Raw genomic sequence first — 24,355 nt, 5'->3', positions numbered from 1 at the left:
AGATGATATTCCTTTGAATGATGTTCCACACTACAACAAAACTGCCTTTCACTGGCAGTTGACACCTTTTACGGGCGCTTTTACGAGACCCAGGAAATCCCGAAAACACGCCGGCCTCTCGAAGCATCGGTAAAGGCCTCTCAAGTGATGAAAGCTCCTGTTTGGACAGGTTTGGTCTAGCAACAAATACACCTTATGTTGGTACCAAAGGAAACCCAATTCCAAAATAGCTTTTGCTTGGGTTTCTATCATCAAAATCTCCGGAATTATCTTTCTATTTCCTTGGAAATAAAGAAGCAACAGAAACCCAATTCCAAAATAGCTTTTGCTTGTGTTTTTATCATGGACAAATCTACGGAATTATCTTTCTATTTCCTTGGAAATAAAGAAGCAATAGAAACCCAATTCCACAAATAGCTTTTGATTGGGTTTATATCACTGAGTCTGCAGAATTTTCTTCATGTACTCGAGTCCTCGGAAATAAAAGAAAGACTCACACCACTGATTTTCTTCTCTTTCTCTCTCTTTGTTGTGTTTTTTTTTTTTTTTTGGGTCCCTACCAAAATTCTACAAACAACTAAAGAAATACAAATAAAATTAATATTTGGGTAAGGTTTTTGGGAATGACAATGACTATGAACCAAAAAGACTAGCTGAATGAATATTAATAAACACACTTCAATGGCCTCTTGGGTTACACCTCTTCCATTGCTTTTGGACTCAAAAGTCAGCTTTCTCCCCCTTTTTCTCTCCATCTCACCCTTTTCCAACTCCCGCATCAAATTATAGCAAGAAAACACATGCTCCTGTTAATGAAAATAAAAAGAGTTATTATGCAATTTTCAATATAAAAATCTCTTCTTTCTGTTTTGCCAATTATCGTATTGAAATCGAATAAAAAATGAAGGGAGAAGTACTCACATTTTCTAAGCAGCCGCATGATGAGATTACGTCCATCTTAAAATCATCTGGAGTACTCAGTAAGCTCTGATTGGAAGCCACCAGGACGGCCGCCGCAGCTATTGCTGATGGCCTATGATTCACTAAATCCATCACTGAAATTACATGAAAAACAACATCAAATCTAGAAAATTAACAGAAACTAGAAAGACCCATTACAAATCAATATTCATTCCTTCTAATTCACCTTCTCAAAAGCAACGTTTTTGGTCTTGATTTCTCGCTGAGCTTGGAAATGAAGTAATTCAGATAGGCGAACGGAGTAACAGAACTCAACTGCCAGTCCAACGTACTCAAGACCAGAAGCTCCATCCTCTGAATCACCTGATTCTCGAACGCGAAATCTTCCATGCCAGAACTCTGCATTTCTCCATCTTTGCAGCCAGAGACAAACATGCCACTGATAATAACTGAATCGCCCAATATTTCCCGCTCTGCCAACATATGCAAATCAAACCCATCATCGAAAAACACCATTTTTTAAAAAAATTGAAATAAAAAACAGAAATTTTTCGAACCGCTTACATCCATAGCTCCCTTTGAAAGGAATAGATCCAGATAGAAGATAGAAAGATAAGCAGTCTGGAAACTGAAGCCGAAGAATGCTCTCGTCTGATAGGGTAAAAAAAAAAAAAAAACCAACAAATCGCCAATCTCAGGAAAAAAAAATAAACCCAACAACGAAATGTATAAAAAAAAAACATAGAATTTTAAAAATAAATAAAAATAAAAATAAAGAAAAATAAAGAAAACCCACTTCCCGAATCCATCGGACGGCATCCAACCGAGAGCATTTGAGCCAGTTCTCAGGGGAGAAATCATCAGAAGATCCAGAACTTCCACTCCCAAAACTCCTCTCTTTATCGTCAGCAGGGAAAGATGTTGTGCTTCCAAACGTGTGTCCCACTGGGACAGGCATATTGGGTTTGCAGATGGACTCACCCAAGTAGCATTCATGGCGGAGCAATTAATTCTGACAGATCACTTCATTGGAACATCCAAGCAGTGAAAAAAGTGGGCCACGTCATGAAAATCACCTGGAAAAAAAAAAAGAAGAAGAAGAAGAATCGACTCATCAGGTTAACGGCTACATAAATTGAATTAGATCAACGGATGTCCATTGATTTCAACAGCGTGGAGTGCCTGGTAAATGGATCAGTGGCCCACGATCAACATACACATGATGGCACCAGTTGGAAATAGAAATAATTAGGATCGACTAACAATGGCACTACATGGTTAGGATCATCCAGCGATCAGCCCCACATTGAAATACTGGTATGATTGACTAGCAATGGCCCCACCTGATTCAGATTAAGCAACAATGGCCCCCATATGGAAATACAAACAGTTAGGGTTGACTAAAGTGAACCCATGTGGTGAAGATCGTTTGACAATGAGCTCAATATGGAAATTAGGGGTGTGCACGAACTGAGCCAGCTCGGTCAACTTGGCCCAAAAAAGCTTGACTCGAAACTGAGTTCGATCCGAGTCGAGCCGTTTTTTACAGCTCGAAAATGAATTCGAGCCGAGTTCGAGCTCACCCCAGCTCAACTCGACTCGGTGTGTGTTTGTGTGTGTGTGTGCTCAACTCGACTCGGTGTGTGTGTGTGTGTGTGTGTGTGTGTGTGTGTGTGCGCTCAACTCGACTCGGGGTGTGTGTGTGTGTGTGTGTTCGCGCGCGCCCTAAAATGAAAGCCCTTTCCCTCTTTTCAAAATACACAACCGAGTGCCGCCCCTCTCCCTACTCCCTCTCTCCCTGGCTCCTGCTCGTCCTAGACCTACGCCCGACTAGAGCTGGGCATCGGACCGAGTCGGATCGGATTGGGTCCAACTTGACTCGGTCCAGATTCTACATGGGCCAACTCGAACTCGGACCGATCCAGGACCGAGTCCGGATCATCTGACTCGGTTTGACCCAAACCCTTGCTATCTTGAGTCGATCCGAGTCCGACTTTGTCATGAAAACCGAGTCGGATCGGCTTGGGCATAGTTCAGATCGGCCTATTTGCATTCAAAATAAACCAGCAAAGGCCCGCTGCATTCACGATCAGCCTAATTTCACTTTAGGTTCTTTTCAAGTCCAACTTGGAAGTAATGTAATTGTTGTTCGGTGCAAGATTCACAATATGAATGATATAGAAATTGCAATTTCTGTAATTCCACACCATCAGGCTCTAAATTGTAGTTCTATTTGTACATCCAAACGCATCTTTTGACATCATCATCATGAGTAATGAGAAGATGAAGAGAGTGACTCACCAGAACAGGACGTCGCATGTGCCAATGTGTCATGTTTTTGCAAGATCCTGTCTGTTCATTAGCTTAACCCCACTGAGTATGTTGGATTGCCCTAAAATAGGACGAAACAGGTCACCAGGTGGGTCCCAAGAATATGGAAATTTTAGGAACTTTAAATTTAAAAAAAAAAAAGAAAAAAAAAGACCAACAGTCCACATCTGACCTGCATGTGCATCCTACATGAGCCAACATGATTTTCAGGCCATGTCACCTTGTAGACCCACACGCCACGATAGCATTGGTGAGATTGAGATTGTAGCCTTTGTAGGACCCATTGATAGCCCGGAGTATGGGCGTCGAGTGCTGAAGAAGAAGAGGAGACTGGAGAGGAAGAAGATCGGGAAGGGGAGGCTGGAGACTGGAGTGGAGAGGAAGAAGAAGAAGAAGAGGCTCGTTCGTTTCGTAGGGTAAGAAAAGAGGGGAGGGGTGTAAACGAGCTATAGTAAAAAAATTAAAAACAATATTTATACCACCCACTCCGGGTCGAGTCTGGTCGGTTCGGGCCAGATCCTTTCGATTCGGGTATCCAGGTCGGACCGGTCCGGATAGACCTCTATCCAGACCTGACCCAAAAAACGATTAGATCTGTTCGGAACGGGTCAGATCGGATCCACTGGATTGGGTCGGATCGGATCCACCGGATCGGGTCAGAAATGCCCACCTCTACGCCCAACCTTCTCCCTGCTCGTCCTAGAGTCCTGGCCGCCCCTCTCTCCCTGGCCCCTGCTCGTCCCTGACTCTCATCTGACCTCCCCTCTCAACTCTTTAATCTCTATCTCTCTCATCTCCGGTTGCCCCTCTCAGCTCTCTACCGTCCGACCAGCAAGGTCAGCAACTCGACCAGCAGAGGCCCTCTGCCTCTCTCTGCTCGTCTCGCCGCCCGAGCAGCAGAGGCCCTCCACCTCTCTGCTTGTCTAGCCTCCCGACCAGTAGAGGTCGTCCGCCCCTCTCTGCTCATCTCGCCGCCTGACCAGTTGAGGCCCACCGCCAACTCGCCTGCTCACCCTCTGCCCGCTGGTAAGCTCATGGACCCCATCTTTTGTTTTAAGAAAAATGAATGAAATCTATGATTGTGGCCAAATCTGATTGTGGTTAATCATATAATATATATATTAGACTGTAAAGAAAATGGATCTAGAATTAATCTGGACCTTAAGATCATATGTATAAATGTTTGGATTGATGTAGTGGGAACCATTTGAATCAAATCCTGTAAATGGGCCTAACCACATTGTCTCGAGATAAAGATATGATGATTTGTATGATTACACTTATTTGTATATGCTAATGTATTTTTTATAAATGTGGATTTGTATATGCTAAATTGCTATAGTAATTTTTATAAATGTGGATTTGGAATGATATTTAGGGCCTCACCATATATGATGATTTGGAATGATTATACTGTCTCGAGATAAAGATATAATGATTTGTATGAATATGATTACACTTATTTGTATATGCTAATGTATTTTTTTGTAAATGTGTATTTGTATATGCTAAATTGCTATTGTATTTTTTATAAATGTGAATTTGGAATGATATCTAGGGCCTAACCACATATGATGATTTGGAATTATTACACTTTGTTTCAAGATAAATATATGATGATTTGTATTATTACACTTATTTATATATGCTAATGTAGTTTTTGTAAATGTGGATTTGTATATGCTAATGTAGTTTTTGTAAATGTGGATTTGTATATGTTAATGTATTTTTTGTAAATATGGATTTGGAATGATATCTAGGGCCTAACCACATCCACATCTAATGATTTGGAATGATATCTACGAACTATGAATTTGAACTTTAGCCAAACTTTAAATTATGGCTTGTATGCTCGAGTTCCAGCCCAGCTTACCTATCAAAAAAGATATATGGCTAGAATGACAGATCCCATATGCATGATATGTGGAGAGATCTAGTATGTTTTTATCCTTTATTTATAGCTTCCTAGTTTCTTTACTTGTAATATTTCCCTTTGTTTCCATTTGAAAGGGATCAGAACGATATATGTGGACCAACAGCCTGTTTGGTAGAAGAGGTAACACCTCTAGCTGTGCTCTCTGAGCAGTAGTTCCTTTGGAGCCCGCTTTCACGTCGGCCCAAGGGTCCTAGCGTGTAACTACCAGATCTGCCCGTTGAGTCTAAAAGAGAGACGTAATGTTTTTTGCTTTTGTTAGCTAGTCTTAATTTATGCTTATACCTATTGCCTATTGGATTTGTTTTATTATTATTATTCTAGTTGTAGTATAGGATAATCAGTTGCCCATTTGAGGATTTTTATGTTGTCAAAAATAGATTCAGTGTTCTTGGATACATAGAAATTCTCAAATTGTCCCTTTTTGGACAATTTGAGATATCTAAAAAGGGACAATTCGAGAATTTCTATGCATATTGGGTTTGTATAGAAATTTATGCCTATACCTATTGCCTATTCGTTTTTCATAGAAATGTCCAAAAATGGACAATTTGATAACTTCTATGCATCCAAGAACACTCAATCTATGTCTGGCAACATAGAAATCCTCAAATGGGCAACTGATTATCTTATACTACAACTAGAACAATAAAAATAAAAATAAAAAATCCAATAGGCAATAAGTATAAGCATAAATTAAGACTAGCTAACAAAAATAAAAAACATTGCGTCTCTCTTTTAGACTCAATGGGCAAATCTGGTAATTCCACGCCAGGACCCTTGGGCTGACGTGAAAGCGGGCTCCAAAGGAGCTACTACTCAAAGAGCATGGCAAGAGGTATTACCTCTTCTACCAAACGGGCTGTTGGTCCACATATATTATCCTGATCCCTTTTAAATAGACACAAAGGGAAATATTACAAGTAAAGAAACTAGGAAGCTATAAATAAATGATAAAAAAAAAACTATATCTCTCCACATATCATGCATATGGGATTTGTCATACAAACCATATATCTTTTTTAATAGGTAAGCTGGGCTGGAACTCGAGCATACAAGCCATAATTTGAAGTTTGACTAAATTTCAAATTCATAGTTCGTAGATATCATTCCAAATCATCATATGTGGATGTGGTTAGGCCCTAGATATCATTCCAAATCCACATTTACAAAAAATACAATAGCATATACAAATCAACATTTACAAAACTACATTAGCATGTACAAATGAGTGTAATCATACAAATCATCATATCTTTATCTTGAAACGAAGTGTAATCATTCCAAATCATCATATGTGATAAGGCCCTAGATATCATTCCAAATCTACATTTATAAAAAATACAATAGCAATTTAGCATATACAAATCCACATTTACAAAAAAAATACATTAGCATATACAAATAAGTGTAATCATATTCATACAAATCATCATATCTTTATCTCGAGACAAAGTGTAATCATTCCAAATCATCATATGTGGCTAGGCCCTAGATATCATTCCAAATCATCATACGTGACTAGGCCCTAGATATCATTCCAAATCCACATTTATAAAAAAATACAATAGCAAATCATCATATGTGGCTAGGCCCTAGATATCATTCCAAATCCACATTTATAAAAAATACAATAGCAATTTAGCATATAAAAATCCACATTTATGGCTAGGCCCTAGATATCATTCCAAATCCACATTTATCAATAGCAATTTAGCATATACAAATCCACATTTACAAAAAATACATTAGCATATACAAATAAGTGTAATCATACAAATCATGATATCTTTATCTCGAGACAATGTGATTAGGCCCATTTACAGGATTTGATTCAAATGGTTCCCACTACATCAATCCAAACATTTAAACATATGATCTTAGTCCAGATTAATTCTTGATCCATTTTCTTTACAGTCTAATATACATGATACGATTAACCACAATCAGATTTGGCCACAATCATAGATTTCATTCATTTTTCTTAAAGCAAAAGATGGGGTCCATGTACTTACCAGCAGGCAGAGGGCGAGCAGGCGAGTCGGCAGTGGGCCTCTGCTGGTCAGGCGGCGAGATGAGCAGAGAGAGGCGGACGACCTCTGCTAGTCGGGAGGTGAGACGAGCAGAGAGGCGAAGGGCCTCTGCTGGTTAGGCGATGAGACGAGCAGAGAGAGGCAGACAACCTCTGTTGGTTGGTAGGCGAGACGAGCAGAGAGGTGGAGGGCCTCTACTGGTCGCGAGCAAAGAGGTGGAGGGCCTCTGCTGGTCAAGCGACGAGACGAGCAGAGAGAGGCGAAGGGCCTCTGCTGGTCGGGTTGCTAACCTTGCTGGTCGGGTGGGACGAGAGAGAGAGAGAGAGAGAGAGAGAGAGAGAGAGAGAGAGAGAGCGCTAAGACGGGCGGCTGGAGACGAGAGAGAGAGAGAGATTAAAGAGCTAAGAGGGGCAGCCGGGCGGGAGTATAGGACGAGCAGGGAGAGAGGGTCGGGCGTAGGTCTGGGACAAGCAGGGGCCAGGGAGAGAGGGAGCAGGGAGAGGGGCGGCACTTGGTTGTGTATTTTGAAAATAGGGAAAGGGATTTCATTTTAGGGTTTATATATATATATATAGTTGAGCCATATATCGGTCCGAGTCAAGTCAAGCTGGGGTCAGCTCGAACTCATTTTCGAGCTGTAAAAAACAGCTTGACTCGGATCGAACTCAGTTTCGAGTCGAGTGAGTTGACCGAGCTGGCTCGGTTTGTGTACACCCCTACAGGCACCTATAGGAACCTAATTGTTAACCTGAGAAAGGACAGTTTAAAAATAAATATAACACATCGTTCATATGCAAAAGGAACACATCCACAAAAAGAATCTGTGATTGTTCAATGGATCCTGTTCATTAACCACCACAGGCATACCTGATGAACAATCAGGATCAAGGAATCTGGGGGCCCATCCGTACAGAATGCTAGACTCCCAACGAAACACTCTAAACTCAGGCCATGCATTGTACCTTAGCTCATCTTAAAACAACATATACCTGAACAAGCAACAACAAGCTATCCTTTCCAAAAAATGTAGTCGGATTTCACAGGTAAATACATTAATATGTTCTAGTTATGAATAGCTGCCTGCTAAAGAGCATGCAGATTTCTGACTGAACCAAAGTGAAGTCAATGAAACTGGTAAAGGAGGCTTACCTGTCAATCTTCATAGTCACCAGCATTCTGTAATAAATAGTTCACTGCCAATTCTTCGTTTTTGTCACAGGCTAGGAATGCCTCGATCACAAGAGCTCTGTCAAATCCCATCACTTCAAGCTATAAAACAGCAAAGGAATCAATCAGGGAGAGTTAAAACAGGAACTGAAGAGCACGTGTTTGGAGTAACTGACACATAGACAAGGGTGTCAGATCTTTTGCTAAGACCACACACGTGTATAAAGCAGCTCATATATGCACTATCACATGTGCCAGCATGGCACATAGGTGTGAGATCCAATCCATCTGTCATGGGTCCCACTGTTTGATGCTTTTGCAAAAGAAGCAGGTGGGCCACTGTTCAGGTGGGCACACTAATCAGGTGGGCCACTGTTTATGAAACAAAAATACAGTTTGAAAGGACTTGACCAAAGTTTTCCAGGCCATGCACCTCTAAATGACATCGCAGTCCAATTGATGAGCATGCCAGCCTGGATTTTGCGTCGAGTCTTCACAATTGGACCAACCCGTTGGAAGCTGGGATATTACCTCTCTGCCACTCTACCACATGTGGTGGCATGTACATGGTATGCCTGGTATGCCATCTACAGCATTTGTCTCAGCAAAATTCTGCAGTGTCAAACATGGGGACCTTAAGAACTAAATTAGATAAATTTATAATGATAAATGCTGATTTTTTATGTACAAGTAATGAAAAAATGTGTAAAATTGATAGTTAAAAGGCATAGGTGCACTGGTTGAGAGCATTGCTTAGGGTCTACTGAGTCGAGTTCAAGTCAGGCGAGTTGAAGGCTGAGTCTTATAAAATTTGAGTTTACAGAATAACTCGGTCCAGAACATAGCAGAGTCAAGTCACCCAGTTTCTCACTTTGTTCTGCCATTTCCTGCAACTAATGCTTTTTTATGTCTGGTGCTCTTATACAATGTGTGGTGTTTGGGGCTGTTGGACTGCAGACAAAAGCTGGATTTTTTTTAGTAATATATATCATTTATATTTTTAGATTACCACAATAATTATAACCTTTACAAAGATGACTACTGCATGTTTAACACAGCAAATGACATGTCTGATCATCTTTATATTTGCACAGTACCTTTGAAATGATATCGATAGAATCCTACTTTGATGCCGTTTGAAACACAAGAACGACATAGAATCCATTTCCATTTCTAGGTTAATATGCAAAAAAAAAAGGAAAAATAATGTCTCCTAAATAAGTAAATAAATCAATTTACAACTACTTGAAGTAAACAAGCAGCCATTTTTCTGTGGACTGTTAAGATTTGTACGCGAATCCATGGAAAACTGTACTGCGAACCGAAAAAACATAGATCTTTTGGAAAACATAGTTTTCTATTTCCTACGTATCCCATTTTCGGATCGAACTGACTGGATTTCAAACTGAGTCTGACTCATCCTTGAAATTCAACCTGAGTCGGAGTTCTATAACTCTGCGTAGACCCCAAAAGAACAGAGAATGAATCTTACCCAGGCTAACAATGATCACTGCAGTGTCTAAGTCTGGCATTTCACAACAATCTGATGAGCTCAAGCTGCTTCTTGGCTGTGAAAACAGATGATCTGCTGATAGGAATGTAATGCTGCTTCAATGCATGAACATGTTTTCCTAAATAGATAAGATTGCATTGTCTTGTATCCCTTGTCATGCAGGTTTTATATTTGCTAATAGATGAGATCGAATTGTCTTGTATCCCTTGTCATGCAGGTTTTATATTTTATGAAAACGATGTGCGTTTTTCAAATTCTAGATTCTGCATTGTATATACCTTCAAACTGTGGGGTCCACTTCCGGATGGCGATGCCGGCGGAGAGATGGAGATTATCATATAATGTTGTCTTAAATATGATAATCATATAGTTATATTTTAATAATCATGGGACCCTTTGGCCTCTTTCACAGTGCTTTGAATTCAACGCCATATGACATAGGACATCCAACAGCATCGATAACAGGTCTCAGTTTCCTAATCTCAAAAGATTATTAAAATAAGAAAAAGAAAAATAGACAAATAGAAAATGGTGTTGACCCGAAAGACGACAGGAGGGCTACCTTGTGCTTTGCCATAAAAAAATATTCGTTGTGTGGTTTTCTATTAGTTTTGAGTTGATGGGTTTCACTCAAGGTATTCCAAAATGGCTATGTAACGGTAATGGTGGTAACAGTTACGCACATGGTATACCAAAACAGTCACGTGATGGCTGGTAAATAATGGTTATGGTCATAACTGTTATGTGTTATGGGGCCAAAACGACTGTGACGGCCGTTACAAAAGGAAAAAAAAAAGCCCCATAACGGCTTCAAAACAGTATTGTTTTTTGTTTTTTTTTTTTTTAAAAACAAAAAAGGCTGTAATGGCGTTAGCAGCCCGTATTGTAACAGTAATAGTGGTGGCTGTTATGGCCACCATTACCATTATGGAACACCCTGGTTTCACGTTATAGGTTCGTAACAGCCTCAACGGCCTTTATGGAAAAATTGACCCATAGTGATCTTGTAGCCGTAACAGCCCCGTAACAGTCCATGGTGCCAAAATAGGCTTTTTCAAAAAAAAATAACAATAAGGAGCTTAGTGATAACAGCAGTGGCCATTACAGCCACTGTTACTGTTATGGAATACCTTGGGTTCACTTGCTTCGAAAAATGGTACAAAAGGGATTTGTAGTCAGAGTCGTATCATGATCAAGTGTCATGCAGAATGCCATTCAACCCCCAATGACAAAGTCCCTGTGATGTCCAATCTTCATCTCAATTAATCTCTAGACTTAACTAAAAACCAGATGAGAATTCGTAATCGTAAGTCATAGCTCATGCTATGTTAGAAGGTAAGACTTCATCCAAATCCTGAAATAATCAGTGAGTTTCTTGTCATACTGTACTGACACAAGTGCAAAATAGCCTGATACAAGTCTCAACCTCAGGTTATCATGAATGAGGCTGTCAGAGAGGTCTAAAGCTTGCCTGCAAATAGAAAGAGCCATCAACCCGATCAAATGCTTAATACGGCCATTCACTTTTAATCCAGGATATCTACATGGTGGCTCTCACTTTTTCCCTCCATACTGTTAAGGAATAAAGCGATAAGTAGGCTGTGAAATTCACTGAAAACATTCTGTGTGTAAAAGAATATACGGGCAATACATACCTGAGATTTGGAATGGTTTCAAAATGCTTTGGGACAACACCACTGAAGTGGTTGTTTTGGACGTTACTGACAAATCAAAGCAGTTGAATCAGAACTGGAATAAGATTACAAGATAAAACACCTTTAAAGACTTGCCGGGAACACACTAGAGTTCGAGACATACAGTTCAGACAGTGGAAGCTTAGCCAGGAAGATTACCAGTCCGGTGAATTGGTTGTTCTGTAAATGACTGCCGGAGCAATTATTGGAGTAAGTATTAACAAAGGAGACAAATGTAGAACAATTACATTTATGTTTAGAAGAAGTATAGGCCTATTCTCATGCTTACAGAATGTTAAGATTTGTCAAATTACTGAATGAGACTGGCAAATCTCCACTGAAATTTTTGTAAGATAGATCCCTGAAAAGATATTTAATCAATGAATTTGGGTCAAATTCAATGGGTAGATTCTGATTCTAAGAAAAACGAGTACTAAATATCGAGACCAAACAACAAGAACAACAATAAAAGGATACAACTCACCTTAACGCCCTTCTCCCTCCTCCTTTACCCGGGCTTGGGACTGGCAATGCAAGAAGTTGCATTGGCGGAGTTAAAAAGGGCTTCAGCTCCATTTGGTTTGAGAAAATTTTATATTCATAAAAATTGATGTGATAACCAAATGGAGCCTAAGATTTATAACACTACAAATATGTAGCAAGAGGGACAAATTTGTATAATTGCTTTTAGAATTATAACAAACACTTTGTTTACCATCATAACGGAGAAGGATTCATGTCATGTATTTCAAGCAAGCAGTTGTTTAGATGAAGCCTATACTGTAGAGGCTTACATTCCTCCATGGTCCTGATTTTGATGAAGTTTGAATTTGGTTTCAGACTGTGGATCCATGAAAGAAGGATAAGAATATTATAGTAAATTATGTGAAATGTCTCAGAAAGTAGGTTATCAAAAGCACTGGTAAGGTAATGGAAAAGACATCTGTACCTCTTCAAATTTGTTGAAGTTTTGAGTATCCAATTCATCATTAACTTCTGGAATAAATGCAGCTTCCATCTGATATAGAAATCATCTAAGCGGAAGCCGAGATCATCCACAAATGAAAGTAAGTAAGATGCTGAAAATTAAATTAGAGAATGATTGAAAGATCAGAGCAAAACCAATCTAATGAAAGAGATGATATGACATTCAACCAAAAAAATAAAGTGCTACAAGTGAAATTCAATCTAAGGTTAGCCAAGTAAATCTAACAACTGTACCCAAACTATACGTATGTTTTCAAAATGAAAGCAATTTTTCAGGTAAAAAAAAAAAAAAAGATCCCTCCATTTAGCTCAATCCATCTCTGCTACAACCTACAAAACAAAATAACAAAAAGAAATTAATTAATATTTACAATCTTATATAAGTTCTATTGTGTGTGTGTGTGTATCTTTCCAAACATAAACTAGAGGGCCAAGCAATATTCGTTCCAATTGCATCCCCAATTGTTTTGTATCGTCCATGGGGTCTTATCAAAGCCTCCTGACGTACCATTGCCACTTGAACAGATATTTCCCAATAGCCATATCCAAGTTGGACCCCCCTACTTTTGTAAGTGGATCCTTACTCAAAACAATTCCTTTAGCAACAGTAACCTCAGATTTCACGATACTAGTAAGAAGAACTTTGATCACGTTCTACAAATAAAATTTACTATTTAACACAATACATTGCATCGAATAATACTCATCTGTATACCACATCTAATTAAGAACACAATAATCTCAAAACATAATAAAAGAACTATTCAATTGGTGTGAAAACGTACCCCAGCACTCCTGCAAGTTGTAGTCTTCCCCTTTTTCGCTGAGTGTCCCTACAAATGATAAATCAATGTCAATCATCATATACTGACTAAACTATATATAATATAGGACATAATGCACATGTAGATATATGCATGTACATCATATAATTACCTAGCTTGATGATGAGGCCGGTTGGTTCGGGTTGAGATTAGTTGAATGACCTGATATTGTGGCTTTCGGATTTGTCATGGAGGACATCAGCTGCACCACAGTTTCTTTCAATGATGACATTCCAGCCCCTCTATCAGCATCTCTTGCTTTTAGGGATGCTATCTCAATCTACAGTCCCTCGTATTTTTCATCTATACTCTGAGCAGCGGAGGTCATCCTTCACTGGCTAGGTGTTGTTCCCCACAAATCAGACGGAGAGGGACCTAACTCGTAAGTGCGGACTCGGTCATGTCAATCTTCTTCCATTACTTCAGAGAATACATCATTCCTTGCCGTGCTATTCTGTGAGGTATTGGGCTACTAAGAAATCCATTCATTGAGTTGTTCCTGCAATTAAATTGTTCCCCACAAATCAGACGGAGAGGGACCTAACCCGTAAGTGCGGACTCAGTCATGTCAATCTTCTTCCATTACTTTAGAGAATACATCATTCATTGCCGTGCTATTCTGCGAGGTATTGGGCTACTGAGAAATCCGTTCATTGAGTTGTTCCTGTAATATATATATATATATATATATATATATATTGATTTAGATTGTACAATGATAAAGCAATAAGTTGATCATAGTTAGTTATAAATGAGAGAAAATTTTATTTATAGATATATATAACACAACAATTCGATACATGAACATACCATTGCTATTAATGAAGCTCCATCCACAAGCCTCTCATTCTTGCACGTATGAGTCAATATGAACATATCTGCCCGGCTCGAATCCTCCCCATTGACCTTCTTCTTCCTCTATCATTATGTAAACAAGTTATGTATCAAAAATAGACCAACATGGTTGATCGAGTAATTAATAAAATTTACCTCTTCCTCATGTATCCGCGCAAAGCTCTTTGAGCCTACAGCGTGGCCGATTAGTTATTTTTTCTGATTCTCCATATTTGTCTTAATATGAGCCTATATGTGACACACCTACAGAGTAAATTATAAGATATCAACAAAAGATTGTTGTATAATTCTAGAACGTAAAGCAATCAGTAATTACTCATCACATACCTTCCCCTCTTCAAACTTCCAAAACTGAATGAGGGTCTCCACTGATCCTCTTGGGCCCGCTCATCAAGGTTACGAGCCGCTCCTCGTCAGTCTCATGAAGTAAGTAGTGGAGTTTTTTCAGCTCACTCTTCCAATCCCTCCATTTTTTACCAATTGATTTTAACACCCAAGACTTCGCATCTGCGTCAAACTCAAACTTGGACTGCATCACATGTTAAAACCAAACAATCACAAAAAATAATAATAATAATAATTAATTAATTAATTTAAATAAATAAATAAATAAAAGCAAAAAAGAAAGCATTGTCACCATTACCATGACAAGTCCCCACATGTCATTCTTCCTCTCATCTGACACTGCCCTCTAATCAGTAAACGTAAGGGGGTGCATATTCCCCATTGCGTGTTATTGTCCCCATGAAGTTTGTTAGCTTGCTAACATTGTCCCAATGGGCTGTCTTAAAGTGCTAATAGGAATAGAAATTCGTTGTCCTTCATGCATCTTCCAAACTTCGAGGCATCGTGTGTGGCCTCTCTTTTTTTTTTCACGCACTTTAAATCTATTGGAAAAAAAAACCACAACAATAATATGCATACCTGTATAGTTCCTTAGCATAAAAACACATAAAATAATCGATGCATAACATGCCACTAGAAGTTGACCGGTGCAGATCTTGAGGCTGAGAGGGACACATTGTATTCTGGATCACCTAAGGCTGGCTAGGTCCCGCATCAGTCGTAGGACCTACCAATCGCCTCATGCCCTCCAATCAGTAAACGTAAGGGGGTGCATATTCCCCATTGCCCCCAAGAAGTTTGTTAGCTTGCTAACATAGTCCCAATGGGTTGTCCTGAAGTGCTGATAGGAATAAGAATTCTTTGTCCTTCACGCATCTTCCAAACTTCGAGGCATCATGTGTGGCCTCTCTTTTTTTTCGCACACTTTAAATCTATTGAAAAAAAAAACTACAACAATAATATGCATACCCGTATAGTTCTTTAACATAAAAACACATGAAATAACCAATGCATAATATACCACTAGAAGTTGACCGGTGCAGATCTTGAGGCTGGGAGGGACCCGTTGTATTCTAGATCACCTAAGGCTGGCTAGGTCCCGCATCAGTCATAGGACTTACCAATCACCTAGCCGTGCATTTAGTGCGCCTCATTCTAACACATGTATATGTCTAGCAATATGAAAATATGATAATAGAATATTATTCATCTTTAATTAATGAAAAGACATTTAAATTTTGAAAAACAGTAGTAATAATAACAAAATTGCATGAAAAAAGGCATTTGAATTTCTTTTTCAGATATCAAGACAATATGGTACATAATGTTATCTCCATTGGGATTAGAAAACTCGGTATCATCTGTTTGGTCCTCTACCATCTTTTGGGCAAGTAGTAAAGGTGTGACAATTGTTGTACCATCGACATCTATCCTTTCCCAACTAATAATGTCATCACTTGAGTCCTCCAAACTTTGATCATTGCAAGACGAACTCTCCAAGTAGATGTCAACATCGTCTGCAGACTCTTCCCCAAGCAATTCAAACAAGTCCCTAGGTTTCGTCCTCACTACAACATGCCAATCTTTCTCGACAGAGTCTTGCACATAGAACACCTGCTCAACTTGAGATGCGAACACAAATGGTTCATTAAACAACTGTTGACCAGTATGGCATAGCCGTTTTAAATTCACGAGAGTGAACCCAAACTTATCCTTATTCACACTCCTGCCTTGAGATAAAACATCAATCCAATCACACTTAAATAATACAGCCTTCCGATCACCACAATATTCCAGTTCAATGATGTTTGTTAATACAGCATAGTAAGTTACATCTCCTGCAATAGGGGTTTTGTCATTAACACTCGCAAAGCTTGATGTCGTTGCAATCACCACAAATCCATTATGTTGAGTTTTTCTTTTCTTCTCTCAATTTTTAGTGTGAAACCTGAAGTCATTTACTATAAAACTCTTGTATCTTCTTGCCATATTAGAACCCCGAGCTAGCCATATAAGGTCTTCTGAGACCTGCTCATTCTTTGCCTGGCGCAACTGTTCAACCCATTCGAATATAAAAAATGTTAAAACAGAAGAACATGTCTAGACAATGAAAATAAATGAACATGCATATGTCAATCAATTTATTGCATCGACTACTTACGTGATTGTTAAACCATTAATGAAATGTTTCATTGTGAATGCGTTCTATATCCCTTGGTCGTGCGCGAAGATTCTTCTGCTTAACAACGTCCATGCGTTCTCTACATATGAATTGGTTTCAGTAAGAAAAACAATGGTAAGTTATTTTCCACATATATAAATTAAGTGTTATAGTTGTCTTACTCAAGAAATGGGATGAGTACGCTGCTGTTAAACAGAACATATTAATGTGTTTGTGTAAATGCAACTTTATCTAGTAGACAATCCTCAGGCTTCCCTAATGTACGATATATTCGTGGAAAAATAGATGATTGTTCTGTGACGGTTTTATCATAGTCATCATTCCATATTGGTCGATTGAACCTTGTCTCTACATTATGCAAGTACCTCGAGCAGAAAGTTAAGTATTCTTCCGCCAGGTACCCTTCTGCAATTGAACCCTCAAGCCGACTTCTATTACGTACATATGACTTCAGTGTAAGCAAGTACCTATGGTCACCAATATTAAACAATTTAGAAATATATGGTCGATTAGCGCAACTGGAATAGCACGACAATAAAATTAATTTATAAACATTAACACGCACCTCTCAATAGGGTACATCCATCGGTATTATACCAATCCTGCTATTTTGGCCCCACCCACTAAATGAATGGGCAAATGCATCATAATATCAAAAAAAGCCGGTGGAAAAATCTTTTCTAGATGGCAAAATGTTAGCGTAATTCGAGATTCCAGTCGGACAACTTTAGAACATAATTCCCTAAAGAAACTACTCAATTCAAGCAAGGCTAACCTCACACACTGAGGCAGTGTTGTTTGTATTGTCAACAAAAGTAGTTGTTGCATCATAACATGACAGTCATGGCTCTTGAGTCTTGAAATTTTGCGCTCTTTAAGATGCCCACATCGTGAAAGACCTAACAATTAAACATTTTTGGGTGGTCGTTCATTTTTTCCAAGGTGTGTTCCACCATGTTTTATGCTATCGAACTTTCTCATCAATTGAGCCCAACAATACATTAAAATTCATGCGGAATGTTGTTTGGATTTCTCTATTTTTCAGGGCGTTCTACTTTTATTACTGTGTAACCCTTTTGTATGGCTCCAATGCCTAACAAACATTGTGATGGGCCACATATAAACTTATTTTACAAATATTGAAAAGTATTTGACCTTGATTAGTGATCCATACAATAACCTCAATCCAACCTCTTGAAATGGGTGACCATTAGACACTACAAGAAAAATGACTATTACCGGCGGTCAAAACCGCCCCTAAATGTCTAAAAAACCGCTGGTATATTAATTACCGGCGGTTGGGCACGTGCCACCAAGAGGGCGTCGCTCTAGCTTTCAGCGGCGGTCGTTTCCTTTAGCGGCGTTTTCAACGGCCGCCGCAAACAGACTTTTAGCGGCGCTTCTATGATTGCCGCTAAAAACTCCACGAAGCGCCGCTAAAGTTATACGAACGCTGGTTACGATAAAAACGCCGCGAGAAGTGGTAAAGTGCATGTAAATTTCGTTAGAAACGCCGCTGAAAGCTACTACAAACGCCGGTATATGTAACAAGTGCTACTCAATGATTCGAGAAATGCCGCTAAAAGTGCCCAATAAAAATTCCTACTGATTCTTTACTTATCCTTTCACACAAATTCCTGTTGATTCTAACTAATCCCTTCCTATAATTGCAATCCTACAATCAAATCTCCATCAATCTAACTATCAAATTTCTATCTGCATAATTATCAAAAACCTATGATTGAATAACAAGAATTTGAATCACCCAATAATCTAACATTCATCAAGACAACAGGTAGCACAATATTAACAAAACAATTAATGGTCTATTTAAAGTTTTCAAAACAAACTATGTCTTCCTTTCCTAGCCTTTCACATGAACTATTTCTGTAAGGCCCCCTTCTGGACTAATCATATGTCTTCCTTTCCTAGCCACATCTTCTGGCAAATGTCTACAACACCAACCTCACTGGCCATGGTCACGTGTCCACTATGTGTGATGTAGGCCCTTTTCTTACAATGAGCCTAAATTCCTCCCTGGGAAGTTTCCCTGCAATGGGCTTAGAAGCATAGCTGATTTAGTAAGTGGCACAGCATTGAGATTATACTGCTTGGAGCTGTAGAGTGCTGATCATGTGCTCCTCACGTGTAGACAAGAATAGATAGTTAAGAAAACTTGATTCATAGCACATTTGATGTATACATGTGTTCCACCAGATAGCAGGTCCATTTTACAAATTCTAGGTTGGAATGGAAAACAAGTTATTTTAGACTACTAAAGCTAAAATGGACAATCCTGCAAGTGAAACTATTAGAATTCCTGCTCAATCTTCATGTCCTATATAACAAAATACATAAATGCGGAGAGGCTCCTAATCAACTCTTCAACTCTCCAGGAAAAATGGTCTTTGTGAAAGCTCAGGAGCATTGGACTATTAGATCTCCTTCAGCCTTCTGTGTCCAATGCACCTCACAACTTTCTATAACCAGCTGTGGTCCTTCATTATGGTGTAAAGAACACACAAAATAGTCACTTAAATACATCCAGACAAATCACAGTAGCACTTCTCTAACATTCAAAATTTTCAAAACCGAATTGGGAAAAAGAGAATCAAAGTAAACTAAATCAGATTTGAAAGTTGGTCAAATCATAAATAGGCGGATTATGGACGGAGACATTGTTTTCATTAATAGGCCACCTAGTACTCATAAACATTCATTACAAGCATTTTCTGTCTATGTGCATGACGACCATACTATTAAGATCAATCCTCTTATTTGTGCTCCCCTAGGTGCAGATTTTGATGGGGATTGTGTTCATATATTTTATCCAGTCTCTAGCAGCAAAGGCAGAAGTTTTGGAGCTGTTTAGTGTTGAAAAGCAAATCCGTAGTTCTCATAGTGGTAGTCTGAATTTACAACTAGTGCATGATTCTTTATTGTCACTTAAACTCATGTTTAGGACTTTTTTCTTGAACAAAGCGACTGCGCAACAGTTGGCTATGTGTGTTTCACTAGTTTACTAGAACCTGCTTTGCTTAAGGCTCACCGTACGGGTCCTCTGTGGACTGTTTTGCAAATGGTACAGAGTGCTTTACCTGCATTTTTTGACTGCTTTGGGGAGAGGCATTTGATCAGTAAAAGTGAAATGGTGAGGATTGATTTCAATAGAAATTTACTGCAGTCATCATTCACAGAGATTGTTACTTCTGTTCTTGACAAGAAGGGAACAGAAGAGGCTGTTAAGTTCTTTAATATGTTGCAGCCATTGCTGAAGGAGATTCTCTTTTTAGAAGGATATAGTGTTGGCTTGAATGATTTTGACATTCCCAAGGCTGTTACTGAAGATATAAAGAAGAAGATTCAGGACATATCACCTTTGCTGCTTCACTTGAGATCAAATTACAATGAACTTGTAGAGTTGCTAGTGGAAAGCTACCTGAAAACTGTAAAACTGCCTATCGTGACTCGTATTCTAAAGTTATCTGCTTTGGGTAATTTGATAGATTCTAAAAATGATTCAGCTATCAGTAAGGTTGTTCAACAACTTGGCTTTTTGGGACTTCAACTTTATGACCGAGGGAAGTTTTATTCAAGGCGTTTGGTTGAGGATATGAGTTTCCACTTCCAAAATAAGTATTCTGTTAATGGTGTTGACTCTCCTTCTAAGGCATTTGGGTTAGTTAAGAGCTCCTTTTTTCAAGGTCTGACCCCCTATGAAGAGTTGGTCCATTCCATATCATCCAGGGAAGTGTTGATCCGTTCTTCCAGAGGACTTACTGAACCAGGAACTTTGTTTAAAAATCTAATGGCCACACTTAGAGATGTCGTTATCTGTTATGATGGGACAGTGAGAAACCTCTGCAGCAATTCTATAATTCAATTTGAGTATGGACAGGTGGACAAAAATAGTCCTGGCAAGTCTCTTGTTGGTGAACCGGTTGGTGTATTAGCTGCTACTGCAGTATCAAATCCTGCATATAAAGCAGTTCTTGATTCTTCTCAGAGCAATAACTCTTCATGGGAATCAATGAAGGAAATACTTTTGTGCAAAGTTAACTTCAAGAATGATATTATTGATCGGAGAGTTATTCTATATTTGAATGAGTGCTTCTATGGGAAAATGCATTGCAAGGAGAATGCAGCATATTTAGTTCAGAATTGTTTGAAAAAAGTCACTTTAAAGGATGTTGCTTTTGACTTCTCCATTGAATACCAAAGGCATCGACAAATACCTGAAAGTTCAGAAACGGATACAGGCCTTGTTGGCCACATTCACCTTGATAAGATGCGCTTGAAAGTACTCGAGCAGAGCATGGATGAGATCCTGCACTCTTGTCAAGAGGTTATAAATTGCTTTGGGAGAAAGAAGCACGCTCTTTCACCTTTTTTTAAGAAGATTTATTTGTCTTCCTGCGAATGTTGCACACTTCAGCAATAATGTGATGAGAAGTGGTCTCAGCTGCCATGCCTGCAGTTCTTCTACAAACACCAGGAACATTCATATCAAACAGCACTGAGTAGATTGTCTCTTTCAGTTGTCTTCTAGATGCCTTAGCAGATTCAGTATCTGAAGAAAATGAAAAAATAATAATAATAATAAATTGATGGACTGTCTTCTAGATGCCTTAGCAGATTCAGTTGTCTTCAGTCCATTACTATTGCCCCTATCAAGGAGAGATGATACCATTACCAGTTAAACTTCTGATTCCCACTGGGACACTATGCTAACTACACTTTGGGCATAACTTCCTCAATTGGGTCGGGACCACATTCTCCTTTTTTTTTTTTTTTTGCACATAAATAACTAACTTTGCATATGCATTCCATGTTAGCACCAATGCCATTAAGATCTTTCTCAATCAAGTGCAGATTTGAGAACTTGATTATGCTCTCGTACCGATAGAAGACTTTATTTATGTCAGATCTCTCCAAATTAGTAGCACTCCACACTTGCTTTGAAACAGCATTTATAATTATAGAGATATCCTGTCAGCTGAACGAAGCAAATGGAGCACAACAACAGTAGCAGGAAAAAAAAAAAACAAAAGTCCATGTACCCTGAGAGTATCCAATTCAGGCCCTCCTAAGGCATCATAGTAGTGATCTATTGGTAAAACATCAATTTCAGCAGTCTGTGTACTGTTAACCTCTGGTTCTCATTTTTTTGGAATTGTATAATCATAAAGCAATGGAAATAATGTGAAATTAGATGATATTTTTTTTGGAATTGTACCTTCTGATCACGCATAGGCTGCAGATGAAACACATTCCAGAACTTCTTACCTGCATCAGTTCAAACAACTTAGAAGCACTTTACAGAAGAAATGGTAAAGAAAAAAAAAATCAAAGAAGACCAATGATTTCAATGTCCATCTTATGCATTTGAACCAAAATCCCATTCTTTCAAGCATAGAGAGGGAGAGAAGAAATCTAAAATTGACATCTTATTATATTAGAGCAAACACAAAACATAAGTTCATAATATAATGGATATAGACTAGAAATAGTGCACTAAAATGTTTTTGGGATCAATATCCATAAAGGTCATTGAACAAGAATTTGTTCAACCTAGCAATCATTGGTAAACGCAACAAATTGTCCTGCTGTTCAGCCTACCCTCAATAGAACATTTCACGGATATGGGCACTATCTCATTTTTCACAACAGAGGAATCCTGATCATCAGATATGGGCACTATCTCATTTTTCATTTCAGCATAAGCTACCATGCGATACTTGGAATTTCTCCATCATTACAATTTTCACTGCCCATAAATTTAAGAAGAAAAAAAGAAAAAAAGAAAAAAAGTCATCTGTCAGGTCTTGAGCAAGGGGAGTCAAGTGTTAGTTTTGCACCATTTATAAAATGGTGGTGAGACTTTAGACATACACATGGCATGCTTGTATGGCAATCCAAACCATCCAAATCTATGGATGGAGCACAAGTGCATAACAAAAAATCTTCACTGAGAAGATAACATTAACCATCAGATTTGTCCTTCCAAATTTGGACCATTTACTTTTATTTTTAACCGTCCATCCATATGATATCCATTAATTGGATGGTTAGGATTGCTTGATCAGTGTGATTTAGAAATGTCTGATTTTAGAATGCTCCATCAACAATGAGATCCACAATCTGGATGGTGTGTATAGCTGTAAATCAATCTGATATGTAAGGTGGATGAGTCACTGCCAATTTTTAAATGGTGCCAAAAAAAAAAAAAAAACAAATAGATGCAATAGCTCTATTGAATTTACCATTTTATCCTAGAAAGTGAATTGTCTATCAGTGGAAGGAGAGTAATAAATATGAATTCCCTTTCTATTTTCAAATCAGGTGGAGAAGGAAAATGAAAAAAAAAAAAAAGTTGGGAGAGAAAAGTATAGAAAGAGAAGAGGGGAGTCTAACAACATAGAAAATCTGCTACACAAGAAAGAAATGCATCCACAACAGTCCTTGAAAATTCTGATTCAAGCTAAATTGTTGGATGTAGCTCGATGAGGCTGTTACCTGGCTCTGGTTTCTGAACTCCTCTGTTTCTCGTTGCCTCTCTCACTCTTGTCACTTTGTTCCATTGGCTAGCACTTGCAAACATGTTCGCTAGAAGAACATAATCCCCACTTTGAAAGAAGCGAATCCAACCGTCTGCAGATCAAACTATGTATGAAAAAGTTGGACAAAGCAAAAACTTTCAAGGAAAGAAATCAGAAAAGAAAACAAATAGAAGAGAACTGATGTAGTGTACAAACCTCAACTGTTTGAGAGCTAATGTTGACTTTTCACATCTATATAAAGGGTGGGAAAATTTTCAAGGAAATTGTCGATGATGGTGCTTAGAACTTTCTCATGTAGGTGTTCTATTAGGCGTTAATTGTTTGACTTCTTTGGTTAGTCGGAAAGAACCCAGGCAGGTTCATTGCAACTCTCCACCATACAGTCGATTGCAACCTGTAAGATGATATAAGTTCATATCCACCTCACTACAACAAAAATGGCCTTGTGGCTAGAAATGAACAATCAACCAAACCATATACAAGAATTCCAGGACATGACAGTGTATTCATATATATTTACAGATTTTAATGCATGGATTGTGACATCTTTGGAAGAATAATAGCTGTGAAAAAAAAAAAGAGTAGCAAGCACAACAGTTCTTTGTGAATTGTGACAACGTTGGTACGGCATAGAAAAGAAGCAATGTTGATGGTGGGCTCTGTAACCTGGTAGCTGGTGAAGGAGGAGCAGTTGCAGCTGAGGGAAACGGGTTTCAGGAAGATGGCATTCTCGGTCACAAGAATCCAAGTGCTGGAACTGAGGTTACTGAATCAATTTTAGCTAAAGTTATTGTTATGGATGTTTGTTTGGCAGAAAATGGGCAAAATCAGGGGACTGAAGTCGTGGAGATGCATGTAGAAGCAGATGTCTCTTTGCTCGATGAGAAGCAGAAATCTGTGGGCAATGCTATGGATGCAGGCGCTGCTTTGTCAGAGCAGAAGCAACATACAGGACCAGAATCAGTAGCTGGTGAAGGAGACCAAGTTGTGGCTGAGGAGAATGAAATTCA

General features: G+C 38.7%; 3 long non-coding RNA genes and 2 pseudogenes across 3 annotated transcripts; 1 reads left to right on the top strand and 4 right to left on the bottom strand.

Annotated features, from left to right (window-relative positions):
* Positions 1 to 521: 521 nt before the first annotated feature.
* Positions 522 to 1,144, bottom strand: LOC131239593 (uncharacterized). The gene is made up of 2 exons (XR_009168286.1): positions 922 to 1,144; positions 522 to 806 (listed from the first exon to the last, which is right to left on the bottom strand). It is a non-coding gene; the product is annotated as an uncharacterized LOC131239593 (long non-coding RNA).
* On the bottom strand, positions 1,144 to 9,861 carry LOC131239592 (cyclin-D5-3-like; annotated as a pseudogene).
* Positions 9,862 to 11,158: 1,297 nt separating this feature from the next.
* LOC131239594 (uncharacterized) lies at positions 11,159 to 15,158 on the bottom strand. The gene is made up of 12 exons (XR_009168287.1): positions 14,902 to 15,158; positions 14,586 to 14,787; positions 14,394 to 14,486; positions 14,214 to 14,321; positions 13,516 to 14,067; positions 13,365 to 13,412; positions 12,542 to 12,909; positions 12,308 to 12,433; positions 11,882 to 11,953; positions 11,717 to 11,782; positions 11,554 to 11,619; positions 11,159 to 11,470 (listed from the first exon to the last, which is right to left on the bottom strand). It is a non-coding gene; the product is annotated as an uncharacterized LOC131239594 (long non-coding RNA).
* A 233-nt stretch (positions 15,159 to 15,391) lies between these two features.
* LOC131239595 (uncharacterized) lies at positions 15,392 to 17,135 on the bottom strand. The gene is made up of 4 exons (XR_009168288.1): positions 16,947 to 17,135; positions 16,765 to 16,864; positions 15,625 to 15,775; positions 15,392 to 15,535 (listed from the first exon to the last, which is right to left on the bottom strand). It is a non-coding gene; the product is annotated as an uncharacterized LOC131239595 (long non-coding RNA).
* A 2,288-nt stretch (positions 17,136 to 19,423) lies between these two features.
* On the top strand, positions 19,424 to 21,741 carry LOC131239590 (DNA-directed RNA polymerase V subunit 1-like; annotated as a pseudogene).
* Positions 21,742 to 24,355: the final 2,614 nt, after the last annotated feature.

The sequence above is a fragment of the Magnolia sinica genome, chromosome 3, assembly GCF_029962835.1.
Source record: "Magnolia sinica isolate HGM2019 chromosome 3, MsV1, whole genome shotgun sequence".
In the NCBI taxonomy this organism is placed as follows: Eukaryota; Viridiplantae; Streptophyta; class Magnoliopsida; order Magnoliales; family Magnoliaceae; genus Magnolia; species Magnolia sinica.
The sequence above is the reverse complement of the archived record's forward strand: the minus strand, read 5'-3'. Positions and strand labels throughout refer to the sequence as shown.